Source organism: Hemibagrus wyckioides, linkage group LG17 (genome assembly GCF_019097595.1).
Source record: "Hemibagrus wyckioides isolate EC202008001 linkage group LG17, SWU_Hwy_1.0, whole genome shotgun sequence".
Taxonomy (NCBI): Eukaryota; Metazoa; Chordata; class Actinopteri; order Siluriformes; family Bagridae; genus Hemibagrus; species Hemibagrus wyckioides.
Window position 1 is genome coordinate 17,116,467 of NC_080726.1, and position 16,291 is coordinate 17,132,757.

The 16,291-nt window shown below is 42.5% G+C and overlaps 1 protein-coding gene across 2 annotated transcripts in view; it reads right to left on the reverse strand.

The window, feature by feature from the left end:
- The window catches only part of numbl (NUMB like endocytic adaptor protein), a 54,157-nt gene extending 38,273 nt beyond the window's left edge, over positions 1-15,884 (reverse strand). For both annotated transcript variants that reach the window (XM_058413951.1, XM_058413950.1), the window contains exon 1: positions 15,618-15,884. The gene's annotated coding sequence lies outside the window, so the exon portion shown is untranslated. The remainder of the gene's footprint in view (positions 1-15,617) is intronic.
- Between the last annotated feature and the right edge of the window lie 407 nt (positions 15,885-16,291).

The following is a 16,291-nucleotide window of genomic DNA, read 5'->3' on the forward strand; positions in this document are numbered from 1 at the left end:
CTCACTCATATACTCACTCATATACTCACTCACTCACTCACTCACAAAAACACTCACTCACTCATATACTCACTCATATACTCACTCATATACTCACTCATATACTCACTCACTCACTCACTCACTCACTCATATACTCACTTACTCACTCAGTCAGTCACGTAAACACTCACTCACTCACTCACTCCTACACACACACACTCACTCATTCACTCACACACTCACTCACTCTTATACACACACACACACTCAGTCACGCAAACACTCACTCACTCACTCCTACACACACACACTCACTCATTCACTCACTCACTCACTCCTACACACACACACTCACTCATTCACTCACACACTCACTCACTCTTATACACACACACTCACTCACTCACTCAGTCACGCAAACACTCACTCACTCCTACACACACACACACTCACTCATTCACTCACTCACTCCTACACACACACACTCACTCATTCACTCACACACTCACTCACTCTTATACACACACACTCACTCACTCACTCAGTCACGCAAACACTCACTCACTCACTCACTCACTCCTACACACACACACTCACTCATTCACTCACTCACTCACTCCTACACACACACACTCACTCATTCACTCACACACTCACTCACTCTTATACACACACACACACACTCAGTCACGCAAACACACACTCACTCACTCACTCCTACACACACACACTCACTCATTCACTCACACACTCACTCACTCTTATACACACACACTCACTCACTCAGTCACGCAAACACTCACTCACTCACTCCTACACACACACACTCACTCATTCACTCACTCACTCACTCCTACACACACTCACTCACTCATTCACTCACTCACTCACTCACTCACTCCTACACACACACCCTCACTCATTCACTCACTCACTCACTCACTCCTACACACACACACACACACTCACTCACTCACTCCTACACACACACCCTCACTCATTCACTCACTCACTCACTCCTACACACACACTCACTCACTCACTCCTACACACACACACTCACTCATTCACTCACTCACTCCTACACACACACACACACACACACACTCACTCACTCCTACACACACACACTCACTCATTCACTCACTCACTCACTCCTACACACACACACACTCACTCACTCACTCCTACACACACACACACTCACTCACTCACTCACTCCTACACACACACACACTCACTCACTCACTCCTACACACACACACACTCACTCACTCACTCCTACACACACACACTCACTCACTCACTCCTACACACACACACACTCACTCACTCACTCCTACACACACACACACACACACACACTCACTCACTCCTACACACACACACTCACTCATTCACTCACTCACTCACTCACTCACTCCTACACACACACACACACTCACTCACTCCTACACACACACACACTCACTCACTCACTCACTCCTACACACACACACACTCACTCACTCCTACACACACACACACTCACTCACTCCTACACACACACACACACACTCACTCCTACACACACACACACTCACTCCTACACACACACACACTCACTCACTCACTCCTACACACACACACACTCACTCACTCACTCCTACACACACACACACACTCACTCACTCCTACACACACACACACTCACTCATTCACTCACTCACTCACTCACTCTTACACACACTCACTCATTCACACACACACACACACAGGTCTTTTAGCTTAAAACAAATCTCTGCCAGTTATTACTCCTTTTTTCTGCTGTGACAGTTCCAGGGAAGAATGAAATAAACACAATTACAGCCGTGCACACACACAAACACACACACACACGCACGCACACACACACACATGTAAGCATTGACATTATTCCAAAATAAAGGGACTGTCCACAGCTGGTCCAAATTAAACTGTAAAAAAATTGTTGGTGGATTTGTGACAAAAACTCTTGCTATGTGATGTCATTTCCTCTAAATTCTCATCAATTACATTGAAATGCTTGCAGTACAGGTTGTCAGGAAAACTAGCCCGGTCTCAACAGTAAACAAAAAATGGAAATAAATTTGAAAGTGCCCAGGCCATCATCAACACAAAACTAATCATCTCATTGAAAGCAGTTAATGTGAGTGGAAACACCTTGTAGATGAGAGAGTCAGAGGTGAACGGACAGAGAGGATCATAGAACAGGAAGGCTGAAGTCATACAAACAATCACTCTTTACAAGTGTGCTGAGCAGAAAAGCATCTCATAATGCAGCAGACATTAAACTCTCAAGCTGATGAGCTACAAGAGCAGAAGAACACATCAGATTCCACTCCAGTCTGCCAAGAACAGGAATCTGAGCTCACAGCCTCACCAAAATTAAACAGTTTAGATTGGACAAAGTCCAAGGTGATGTGACGCAGAACAACTGGCACAACTGGTACAGAGTTTAAAAAGTTTGTGTTTTAATCTTGAAATTAATCTTGAAACTGAAATGATGACACAAACTATTCTAACAAAATAGGTTTATAAATTATATAAACCCCAAGAGTTTCTTCCAGAACAAATGTAGCTGAAGGATGATCAGTATGGTGGATATCTTATAGACCAAATGTTAAAAGAATCAGGAACTTCACAAAGAACCAGGAGATGTTTAATGAGAACACAGCCTGTCCTGATGAACTGAACCTCACCACATCCACAACTTCATGTTACCTTAGTTTATTATTAGCCTTAAATTATGTGGACTTTCTGCCCTCATGTAGCTGTTACTATAGGAACGATAAGCATGAATATGAACATATAATTTATTTTAAAACCCGAGGCAGCTGCTGCTTGAAGAAAATACTAATGGACATCTTCAGACTGGAGAATTCAGCTGTGCTCTGGTGGTACAAACAATACATTTTATCACACACTATTTATGTCATAACAAGTCCTTCCTTCTGACTTGAATTCATGAACAGATCGTCCTTTCATTCTGCTGTTTTTCTGGCCAGTGGTGCTGAGTGGAGCGAGAGTGCTCCGATAGCCCGATGAAAACTTGATCACCTCTCGTTCCTTCTCAGGTCTGCATTCACCATGGAGGGAAACTCCCAGCTCATACCGGCACAAACACGACCTCCCGACAACCCGTCCAGCCTGACTGTCTCACATTTACACAATCCTGGTGAGAATCTAACACATCTTCGAAACTCTTCTGAAAGCTCATTTGTTCTTCTGAGAATAAGATTCTGAACAGCACCCGTTCCATCTGTAAGTCTAGCTGTTGTATGAATTATTATGATTATGAAAACTAAAAGAGTGGAAGTGTGATTTGATGAGCTCTATCCAGCTATCTCTTGCCATTATTCTTCTTTCTGGGACTCGCCCTGTGTCCTGTGAACAGGATCGGAAGTCTGTCACTTTGGTGTCAACAACAACCACCCCCAAAGACCACACACACACACACACACACACACACACTCACACACATCCTCCTGTGCACTGCATGGCAACCAGCTCCCATAGCAACCGCTGCTATCAGGGGTTTTATGGCTGAGTGTCTCAGTTGAAGGAGACGTCGACTGGTGCAGCGTCACTGCTTCATGCCTCTGAGTTCAGACCTTTCAAACTTCATGAATTCATTCATCATTAACTCACAAAGCGGCAATCATACAGCGTTATAGTATGTGGCCTGAGAAGGGCTTAGTACATGTTACCACACGGTGGCTGTATTTTGGAACGGAATGTCATCAAGATCCGTTCCTGAGACGTCTAATATTAAGTGATATAAACTTGGACATGTTAACCCTTTTCTGCAGAACAGCACCAACAGAACAGCAGAATCAATCTAACAGTAAAATAACATTTTAAACGCAAAATACAACTATGCAAATTACAACAACTTTGTTTTTAACTCTTCACCCTCGTCTTAACACGACTCAACAGGGGTTTGACCTGTTATATCACTGCGTGTTATTCAGTTATCCATAGTCAAGCATACAGTATTACTCAGTAACTGCAATACATGCAGTATGTGAGTAATTAACAGGTAAAGGTACAAATCTGTCCTGGTCTGATTCTGTTCTGTTGTCTGACGCCTGTAGCTACACTCCAGCAGCACAGCATTACTACACGTGAGAGGGAGAGAAAACGAGTACAAGCCCACAGATGGCCCACAGAACTGCTGGGACATGCCACATGGCTCCTTCTTGATGTGTCGTGACGTCCGGTGCGAGCAGCAGGGGCGGACAGCTTTGTCATGCTAATGGAAGGGGACAGCTGCTTTCGGCCATGTGGTGACACAGTAAACGTCACTACGCAGGACAGAGACGCAACAAACAACTGCTGAACCGATTACTAGCCCGACCTCTGGCAGTATTCGTGCCACAAAGACTTTGCTTATTCCATGTACAAAGCATTTGAACAAACCTTCCCTAATGCAGCAGATCAGGCTCCATGTCCTGACTACACCTGCATGTTCTACACAATATTAACGTAAAACATTAAAAAACGAATGACTCTGTGTCTACAGATTAGCTGCTGCTGCGTTATGCTACAGAAAGCAGAAAATCGTTGGAGTGGAGCTACACAGTAATGCTTCAAAAACTTACTACTTAGCCTTTCAACTTGGGTTACAGCATCATAAAAGTTTTCAGTAAATCAGAAAATACAAACCCGCCTTATAAGCTTATAATATGGGCACCATTTACTATCCAATGTGAGAGGCAAGAAAGGTTCAGCAAAATCAATAGAGCTTTTAAGATACTTCCAAAGAGCCTGCAAGTCACCAGGAAGTATCTACCGTAATTGTGCAGTCTGACAGCAACTTATATCTCAGCAAGCCATTATAGCAGCTCACATGGCCAAAAATCTTCTACTGTTCACATCACCTTGAAATAACCACCAAAATCCAACATAATAATCAATCCACAGCAAACACCCTGAGCGCTTTAACACACCTGAACAAGCGAGGTTATTTGCGGCGGATTGACTGGGACATGACGATAGCTTCTATCTGTACAGTCTAATGGATCCTTTTCGTGCTGTAGATATTGGAGACCTATTGATCCGTACTAAAAGAGAAAGCAGGAGAGCCGTGATGGACGTCGGACGTTTGGAGGCCAGCTGTCTGTAACATTTAAACAGGCATAAAGACGAGCATGTGTGCTGGCCTTCTGGCTCGACTTTCAGCACGAGTGTTTCAGCAGGGCCGCATTAAAACAAAGATGCCGCACTCAAAGACAATCTGGATCATTGACTAGGGCAAGGAGGCTTCCCGAGGTCACCAAAGTTTCCTCGCAAACAAAAGCATGAAAAGGAACAGTAAAAGACGAGTGGAATATGGTGAGCAGGGGCAGGGGCAGTGGCCGGACCCCTCTGGGAGCACTTTCAGGAACATTTCGACAGCCAAGCAAAACAATGGCACTGATCCAGAAAGTGTGTCGAGACAAAAGCAGAGACTGAAGGAGGGGAAGGTTGTTGGGTGGGTGTGAAGGGATTAAAGCATTAATCACAGATGGTGACTGCATCTCATCTTTTCACCAAACCCCCACCAAACCCCCACCAACCCCCTACCCAACCCCCAGAAAATAATTGACAATGGTATGCTCCACTCGCTTTTGTCAGCACGCGTGTCTGTCAAGCAGGAGCGTGTGGTGGCCATAATGGAAAGGAGCACAAAGGCATGTCTAGCCCCTCCACCCTTCTACCCCTCCACCCCTCCATCACTCCCCCATGTCCCAGTCACTGTGAATAGTAAGGCACGTGCTGCTTCTGACTGGTGGAATAATAGGACAGAAAGGGACCATGTGGAATCAGACTGATATGATGCTACGATTCTTGTGATTCCAGATTTGCCTCAGCTGCGGTCCTGCGCTGGATCCTGTAGTCTTAAAGGGAAACCCCACTCAGAAGCACATGAAGATATGTTTCTCTTGAAATGTGTGTGATGTCTTCATGATTCTGGTGCCTGATTGATGCTTGATTCTGAATTTTCTCTCTCATCATTTTTCCGCAGTGACACATTAATGAAAAATTCTAACATAGATCCAATTAGTAGAGACAGCGAATGTTGAACTCAGTTCCACTAATGCACTGACGGGGCTATTAGCCTACAGATTCAGCTGCATCTCTCTTTTAGGTAGAGATAAAGCAAGGACTAAACCCACCATTAGGAAACTACCAGCAGGTAGTTGAACAGCATTGTGGGTAATACAGGAAACCAATATGTCATTAAAACTAATTCTAAAGATTAATATACAAATTGTTCTGAGTGGATTTTTCTTTTAAGACCTTAACCTGATACATATCCTTTCACTCCTGTATAAAAGGGTGTAGCACATAGACACTTGGCACATACACATGTACCTATGTGTGTGCCTAAACAGCTGGGGCACATTTACAGGGATAAAATGGAGTCAGAGAGAAGGGCAGACTGAGGGGAAATGGGAAAGAAAGAAAGAGACGCTCCGGTCAGCCATCATTTTCGAAGGCTCACTGGGGTCCTTTGTTATGGCAGCTGGTTTGGGGAAGGTCAGACCAGCTGTGCTTCCACTGACCCTCTTTCCCCTTGCTCCTCCTGCTAAACACAGCCAGCTGTAGATAAAAGAGGCGACGCTGAGGAGGCCATGAGGAGGCCACAATCACTTTACCCTGTGTTCAGGCTTAGGAGCTCTGAACAGTGGCAGTAAGGGAGCTAAACATGGTCTGCTCCTACTCTAATATCAACAGTAGTGACACTTTGCGAGTTCACACCTACATTGAACTAGAAGAATTCAATCCTTTATAAGGAGGAACATAAACACACTCCTGTATTTAAAAGAGTCTGGCTTGTGGCTGAACAGTTGTCAGATCCATGAGAGTACTGACTTTATGGTGCGATGCGGAGTGTAGCTCACGTACCTTTGAGTCATCATCTCACAGCAGGAACTTCTCTATACTACAAGCTGTCCACAGCCTGAACAGACCAACTGCTGAGGCCACCGACTTAATCGTTCAAATGACTGTTATGCACTTACACTAATCCGCCAACATATTACCTCTCAAAGGAGTCTGATGTGAAGTTACACAAATAATCGGGTGTTTGGTTACAGAGTGAGTGGATGGGAATGCCTGCAAAAGGCCATTATATAAAAAGCACTGGCTGTGCTATAATATCTACAGTAACACTCTGTTCACTCCAGTCACCATTCCATTTGATTCATGATACCAGATTCACAATCTTTCTGCTCAATTCAATTTTAAATCTGGAATGAAAATACTCAAGAATGTGCATTTCTGTATGTAAAAATCTAAACAAATCAACTACTATGAACAGAAGTTTAATACTGTAAATATAGGTACTATACCTTCACTATATCTTACTTATAACTCACAATTTTGACTGAATTGTATACATACAGTCTTTGAACCAGGAAATATGATCAATAGAGCTCCAAGTAGAGCTCCAAAGTCAGCTAAAATGCCCGATTTCTGCTCCATTAGGAACCAATAATGATTTACAATTAGCATGAAAAAGAAGACTTGGACCTCCTGATAGAAGAGATTATTTTACATTATTGACTGAAATCAAATCAAATCCTGACCAGATGTTACCCTAAAACTTTTCATTAATCAACAAAAGGCTGTAGAAAGCTGTTTATTCTTTACAGGACTTTTATGAGCCTGAATGTTGCCAAGAAAACAAATAATCCTCTACAGGAGTGAGTTACAGGATGTTCAGGTCCTGGGATGAGCACAGGACAGTGTTTATGATTACAGCAGCAGCTGTATACAGTATCAAGATGAGATTATCCACTGAGGCAGAGGTGAGACACCTGTAAACCTGTTTTTAGAAATCTTTAGGGTATACATGTGAGACCGTAAACAAGCGCAGAAGATGAGTCACAAGTTCACAAAGCTCCAAGCAGCAGTATGAATACACAGCATGAGCCATGAACATCACCACAAATCTCATTTTCTTTTCTGAACAGAGCTAAGTGCTGAAAATGAATCCGATAATAAAAAATGGACTCATTTGCACTCGTTCATCAAGCGTAACCTGTCTGCATACAAAGAAAGAGCATAGCCTCCAGATACAATGCTTCACCGATGGCAGCCATAACAGTCTTTTTTTTTTTGTCTTCATTTTCTTCACTGACTCATTAGATTTTGACTGTCTGGGCCACAAATATGCAGGCTAATACGAAGCGGCCTCATCATGGTGTGTGGTATAAACAGACTGCACGGTGGTATGTCAGTAACCTAAGCATATGATCTGTTAGGAATGTAAATGAGGACGTAACACCAGATACTGTCTATTAAATCCACGGTCAGTGACTTTATCCGGTTTCCATACAGCCATTTTAATGTGTCTTTCATCTCTGTTAATGATAAACTTTCCAGGACGTTTCCAATATCCAGCATTCTCACGTTCTGGTTCCTTTTTCATGGAAAGAAATTCCTCCATTTTCTGGGAGAGAAAAAAGGAGGGGAAAAAATGGATAGGATCATCTCAGAGACGAGCGGCTCACAAAAAAGTATTGATTGTGGGGTAAACAGAGGGAGCGGGGGAAAGAGGCGGGATGCAGACGAGGAAAGGGAAGAATGTCAGATTCTCCTGAGAGCTCTGCAGCTGCTTTTATCCTAACTCTCTCTTCTTTCTTAAATTGTCTTCATATCAGGCCTGCAGCTTCCTCCAGGCCGCTCTCGTCTCTTCTACCACTGCACAGTAGATTTCTCTTCTCACGCAAACCTTTTCATGACCACTGAATCCCTTGAGAGCAGAGCCGAGTAGGGCTGCGGCAATGTCCAGATGTAAGCTGTTACTTTTTTAAATTGTCAAATCATAGAGACGTCATTTAAAAAATCGTGAAGATTCCTAGAGCCGTTTCCTGAACCGTTGACTGTCTGGTGCTGCTAGGAGAAAAAAACAAAAAAATTTCTAGTAAAATAACCATTTCATGTATTTCCTCGCCCTGTGATGGATGCTGACCTGTCCAGGGTGTACCCCTGCCTTTCCCCCAATATGTGCTGGGATAGGCTCCAGCAGATCCTCGTGACCCTAATTAAGAATAAAGCGGGTTTAGAAAATGGATAGATGGATGACTATCATGGTCTTAATGAAAAAAGAAGTGAACTTTGTGTTTCTTCAAGTGATCACATAGCAATTCAATATTCACCTTCCCAGAACCACCACCGGCAAACTACATTACCGTGTAAAAAAATGTAAGTAAGACCAACCAAAATTGAAAAATCTAGTTCATGCAGAAGTAAATTCCTGTGGAAAATTTGAGCCATGCTAGCTTTGTGTTATGCTAGCCATGTATACTTATGCTAACCTTGTGTTTGCTAACTCATGCGTTGATTTTAGATAATCACAAAGATTGAAATGTGAAACATGCAAACAAACAGTTCAACAGAAAACTTTACTGTACGTTTATTTTCTGTATATTCGGTTCATAAAAGCACCTAATTAGTCACCTACTTTACATGGTGGTGCAGAACTATTCTGAGACTTTAGCTTTGAGTAAAAGGGATCAAGTGATCAATTTAGTCTCACGAGACTAAGATTATGAATCGTTCATCAGATATGGATTACAGACAGAGCTTAAATGACTCCAGTGAGGAGTCTGGATATTTTACTGCACAGTGATATTCATCCATATTTATCTGATCATGATAATAAAGCAGTTAGCAGCAGGTTTTCACGCATGATGTGAGGACTATATCATGGATTTGCACGATGGGACCGAACAGTGAGGAATGTAAACAAATATGATACAGTTTTCCTGGCTCTATCTATATTGTGCTATACAAAACTACATAACATTACAAATAGCTTTAAAATGCTGTACAGTTTATATAGAGGCTCTAAGTGAAGTGTTTTGTGTAAAAAATCAGTTCTAATTGTACTGAGATGTCACAGCTTCATCACCCCGGACATACCACATACACACACACACACACACACAATGAATCTGTTTGTTAGTGAGTAATCACACATAAGAAAAGGGCGGCACTGATGCAGAACAAACAAATGTCACATCAGGCCATAAGAGATATCAGTTCTCTCTCATTCAGGACATTATCTGTCCATCTGAGTATCTACCATTCATCACATTTCCTCTACAACTTTCCTCACATTCTTACCACATCTGGCCAGCAGACCTGCATATTAGGAGAGGAGCGAGAGCGCAGCGCAAGAACTCTCAGAAACCTTATGATCAGATACGGCGATCGATAACGGGAAATGATCCTGAGAGAACAGCCATGACTCACTTCCACACCTCGAGCTTTAACTACGCACATATATCTCCATCTCCACAATCATCACCTCAACCTTCCTAAATAGACTGTGTTCATGTGCATTCAGTGTTCGGCTCGCTAAACGGAGAAGACGAAGAGTTTGGCTGTACGGCGGCCACACGTCAGATGAAAGTGGGTGGTTCAGTGACACGACAGATGGATGGAACACAAAGCTACAGCTCCAAGTGCTGCTGCGAGTGTGATCAGAGGCTTACTAGGCCCTCTTGGGAATCTCTTGTTTTTAAATGGTGTCCTCTGAACTGAAGCAGCACTGTACACGCCCAAATACACAACACACACACACACACACACACACACACATCACTACAGCTCCTTTCTTCATCTCCATTATTGTGTCTGCTGACATCAAATAAGTCAAATGGTCTCTACATGCTTTCATTTATTTATCATCATTAAGCACTTTATCCTATTTAGGGTCGTGGTGGATCCCTGGAATACTGACTGGAAGATGGGAATCATTGAATGACACCCCAGTCCATCACAGAACACCATAAACACATTCATTCACACAGAGAGTCATTTGGAGTAGCTGGGTTGGGTTGCCAGGTTTAGGAAAAATCTCCAGTCTTTCAAAACACATTAACTCTAACCCTAAGCTTAACCCCTTATTCTACATGTTGTTGGGTTGGAAGGAAACCCTGAGAAGGGGACAGAAATCCACACAGACACTGAAATAACGTACATCCTGACATGACTTACGGAAATAAAACAGATAATTCACTAGCACTTTGAGTCTATTTATGTGTGGGATTTCTGGCGCTGGGTCGAAATTTTCACAGCCAGGTCTAATAATATCACATAGTTTTCATCAACAATTTAATCATGAAACACTGAAAGTTTTGTGTTCCTGTGATACACACGGTGAAATATCCCTCATCTCTCAATATTTATGAAAATGTCAGCACTGAGGTCTCATACATACGCTAACAAGCTAACACATAATGAAGCAAAACGTAGAAATGCTTATTGTCTCGAGTCTCAGCTGCTGAGGTGAGTGCTGTCTGTGTTAGCATATTAGCTTCTGAGTTAAGTCTTGTCTGTGTTAGCATATTAGCTTTTAAGGTGAGTGCTGTCTGTGTTAGCATATTAGCCGTTGAGATAAGTACAGTCTGTGTTACCATATTAGTTGTTGAAGCAAGTGCTGTCTGTGTTAGCATATTAGTCATTGAAGCAAGTGCTGTCTGTGTTAGCATATTAGTCGTTGAAGCAAGTGCTGTCTGTGTTAGCATATTAGTCGTTGAAGCAAGTGCTGTCTGTGTTAGCATATTAGCTGATGAAGCAAGTGCTGTCTGTGTTAGCATATTAGTCATTGAAGCAAGTGCTGTTTGTGTTAGCATATTAGTCATTGAAGCAAGTGCTGTCTGTGTTAGCATATTAGTCATTGAAGCAAGTGCTGTCTGTGTTAGCATATAAGCCGTTGAGATAAGTACAGTCTGTGTTAGCATATTAGTTGTTGAAGCAAGTGCTGTCTGTGTTAGCATATTAGCTGTTGAAGCAAGTGCTGTTTGTGTTAGCATATTAGTCATTGAAGCAAGTGCTGTCTGTGTTAGCATATTAGCTGTTGAAGCAAGTGCTGTCTGTGTTAGCATATTAGCTGTTGAGGTAAATGATGTCTATGTTAGCATTTTAGCTGCTGTGATGAGTGATGTCTGTGTTAGCATATTAGCCTCTGAGGTGAGTGTTGTCTGTGTTAGCAGATTTGCTTTTGAGTTAAGTGTTGTCTGTGTTAGCATATTAGCCTCTGAGGTGAGTGTTGTCTGTGTTAGCAGATTTGCTTTTGAGTTAAGTGTTGTCTTTGTTAGCATATTAGCTTCTAAGGTAAGTACAGTCTGTGTTGGCATATTAGCTGCTGAGGTGAGTGTTGTCTGTGTTAGCACATTAGCCGTTGAGGTAAGTGCAGTCTGTGTTAGCATATTAGCTGTTGAGGTAAATGATGTCTGTGTTAGCATATTAGCGTTGAGGTAAATGATGTCTGTGTTAGCATATTAGCCGTTAAGGTAAATGATGTCTGTGTTAGCATATTAGCTGTTGAGGTGAATGTTGTCTGTGTTAGCATATTAGCTGTAGACATGAATGTTGTCTGTGTTAGCATATTAGTTGTTGAGGTAAGTGCAGTCTGTGTTAGCATATTAGTTGTTGAGGAAAGTGCAGTCTGTGTTAGCATATTAGTTGTTGAGGAAAGTGCAGTCTGTGTTAGCATATTAGCTGTTGAGGTAAATGATGTCTGTGTTAGCATATTAGCGTTGAGGTAAATGATGTCTGTGTTAGCATATTAGCCGTTAAGGTAAATGATGTCTGTGTTAGCATATTAGCAAGTATTTATAAACCAATTAAGCTATTGGTCTGCTAGTTTCCATAACATGGTTTTGTTTGTTCCTTTTCAAGAGCTTTATTTTACATTTCTGAATTCTTTTTGTAACTCTGTAACTACTACAGTATAAAGCTGTAATTTCAGCAGGAACAAAAATAGACTCAGATAATAGGCACAAAAATAGACACTTATTAGCAGTAATGATTCAACGGCTCATTAAAGGAAAGCACAGATTAAAACTCTGGGCTGTTCAGCGGTACTGGAAGTGTAGATATGGAAGCAGAAGGTTTTCATCAGTCAGCATTCAGCACAGAAGCATGAGGGAGAAGCCCCAGATCATTCCCAGCTCAGGTCCACAGCTCCAGGATGAAGTGCTTCCAGAAGATAACTGAATAATGAAGAACATCTGCTTCTCACTGTGTCTGGTTATTCATATTAAAGGAAAAATCCTCCCTGAATGACTAATAAGATTAATCTTTAAAATGAACACGTGATCTTCAGTGGCATCACAGATTTATTTTTTAAAGCAGTCTTGACTTTCTGTCTATTTTAATTGGATTTTTTTTTAATCAAAGTACTTTCAGCTCAATAAACAGCAAATACGCCAATCAGGCATTACATTATGACCACCCGCCTAATATTGTGTCAGTCCCCCTTTTTGCTGCCAAAACAGCCCTGACCCATCATGCACTGTGTATTCTGACACCTTTCTATCAGAACCAGCATTAACTTCTTCAGCAGTTTGATCAATAGTAGCTTGTCTGTTGGATCAGATCACACGGGCCAGCCTTCACTCCCCACGTGCATCAGTGAGCCTTGGCCGCCCATAACCCTGTCACCAGTTCACCACTGTTCCTTCCTTGGACCACTTTTGACAGATACTGACCACTGCAGACCGGGAACACCCCACAAGAGCTGCAGTTTTGGAGATGCTCTGATCCAGTTGTCTAGCCATCACAATTTGGTCCTTGTCAAACTCGCTCAAATCCTTACGCTTGTCCATTTTTCCTGCTTCTAACACATCAACTTTGAGGACAAAATGTTCACTTGCTGCCTAATATATCCCACCCACTAACAGGTGCCATGATGAGGAGATCATCAGTCTTATTCACTTCACCTGTCAGTGCTCATAATGTTTGGCCTGATCGGTGTATTTCCACATCTTCCACGCTTTACAAATAAATGAAGCTCTAATCAATCCACACTTTAATTCCACTTTATCTCCAGTACTCATTTTACGCCTGATTTCAGATGGCTGAGTCTATGCGAACGCTATCAGGTGGGAAGTAGAAGATCCGGAGATGAACACGGCATCAGTCCACAATTCATCTCTAGCTAAAGTCCACTTCTCTCACTTCCTCATCTATATACTCTGACCAACAGATCAGCTTCCAGAGTTTAGCAACCTTCACACTAATACAACCCTCAGCAGCATCTTGCTCGTTACCTCCAGCTCACTCGCCAGTCATTAACACAGTGGAACTGTGCTCTATATACACACTGAGTGTCCATTACTTAGACATCGGACTTCTTATTTCTCTCACTCTCTTGTTTTTAGGCGCAGACAGTAAAACCTGACTGTTATCTCTTCTATTAGAGACTGCCGACATTGACACTAACTATAACATTTCCACTCGGTGACATCACAGTGATACAAAACCGTTAACTTCTGACACAACTAAGCAACCATCACCTCAGTTTTCCTTTGCTGTGGTTTAGGTCAGGATGCAATATGGTTCAGCCAACTGCTCATTCCTGAAGGTCACACCCAGATTGCTACAAAGGGAGCGACATCTTCCTCCACTGCCTGCTTGCCCTTTGACCCCGAGCTTTTGTGGCTCCAGCTGCTACGTCCTCTAGCGTTCTCCACAGACGAACAAAGACTTCAGACCCCAGTGAAAGACGACGACACACAGCTTACTGTTTCGTCTCAGATAAAGTGCCAGGAGTTTGTGTAGATCCTCATGAACTTTACACGCCAGCTTTCCTTTCGGAGGTTCAGCGCTGATGATCAGACGCTGTTGGATCTACACATGGCATGTAACGTACACCACTGAATATTTGCTACTGCATCGTCTACTGCATTTCACCACAGATTATATTTCACACTTCCTGTTGGATCGTTAATGGGGAAACACACTCGTTTTATATTTAATACTCATTTTATTTCTCATATTTACTTATATATATTTATATTCCATATCGTCACGTTGCATTATTTTCCCAAATTTTTCTTTTTGTATTTTTTCTTATTCGGTATTTTTTCCATTCTCTCTCTCTCTCTCTCTCTCTCTCTCTCTTTCACTTTCTGGCTTAAATACTCAAAAAAAAATCCATACTTGCAAATATAATCTTGTTAATATAAGTTCTGCATCCTCCCCATGTCAGTGTGGCTTTCCTCCAACCTCCCAAAAACATTTCCTAAAAAGTGTCTCTAGATGTCTGCTGGGTGATTGAATAGTGTCCTGTGATGGACCGGTGTCCCATCCAAGGTGTATTCCCTCCTCATTCCTAATGTTTCCTGGGATCAGCTCAGGATCCACCACAATGAACATACTGTTAACAAAGTGGTTATTAAAGTGTGATGTATCTGTTGTTACAGGTTTAAAAACTAACAATAAAAAGCATCATGTCTCCACGATCAGTTCTGAAAAGTTCTGTAGAGGAACACAGGAAGAGAGCAGACTACAAACAGTGTGTTAGATGATGATGATGATGATGATGGCACACTATTCATCTACACATTATAGATTAGGCACTGCATTCCCAGCAAGATCGCTCAGCATTAAAAGCATCACAGTCAAGTGCACTTGCTGCAGTGATGCTGATGCTCCCTGAAGGAAATCTACTGATGCACGAGCTCCTGAATGGGATGCAGTGTTTCCTCCATCACACACACACACACACACACACACCTGCACTTCCTCAAACCTTCAGCCTAATGTCACACAGCACAAATCACATGCACAATGATAGGTCAATGTGTACTGCAGTCCAGAAGACTTACCCGAACTGAAGGGTACTCCACACACACACACACACACACACTGCCTTTTGTGTAATCCAAAGGAGAGATGATTTCAGCACATCTAGATCAGATTGGAGTGAACATAAACCGAGTTAACGAGACTTGCTGACTTAAACACATCTGATAATAACTTAAAATAAAAAAAAATAATAAACCGGCTGATTTGTTTTTTCTCCGATTTCGATTCAACGGCTTTTGTTATTTTGCTGAAGCGGCCACTGGCGCAGAATCTAGGCTCCGGCAGAGGCTCCGCCTACCGCCAAACCCCACCCTCCTCGCAACCCCATTGGCTTAGAAACACTCCCATGCAAATTAACCTCTTCCCTTTGATCCCGTGTGGTGGTTCACGGCAAGCTCAGCACACTGCCACCTAGTGGACATAATAATGATTGCGCTAGAGAATAACCACACTTACACCCGACGTCCACTTTATTAGGAACACCCGTACACCTGCTCATTCATCCATCCATCCATTTTCTATACCCACTTTATTCCTAATTAGGGTCACGGGGATCTGCTGAAGCCTATCCCAGCACACATTGGGTGAAAGGCAGGGGTGCACCCTGGACAGGTCACCAGTCCATCACAGAGCCACATATATAGACAGACAACCACACACACTCACACACACTCCTATGGGCAATTTAGAATTA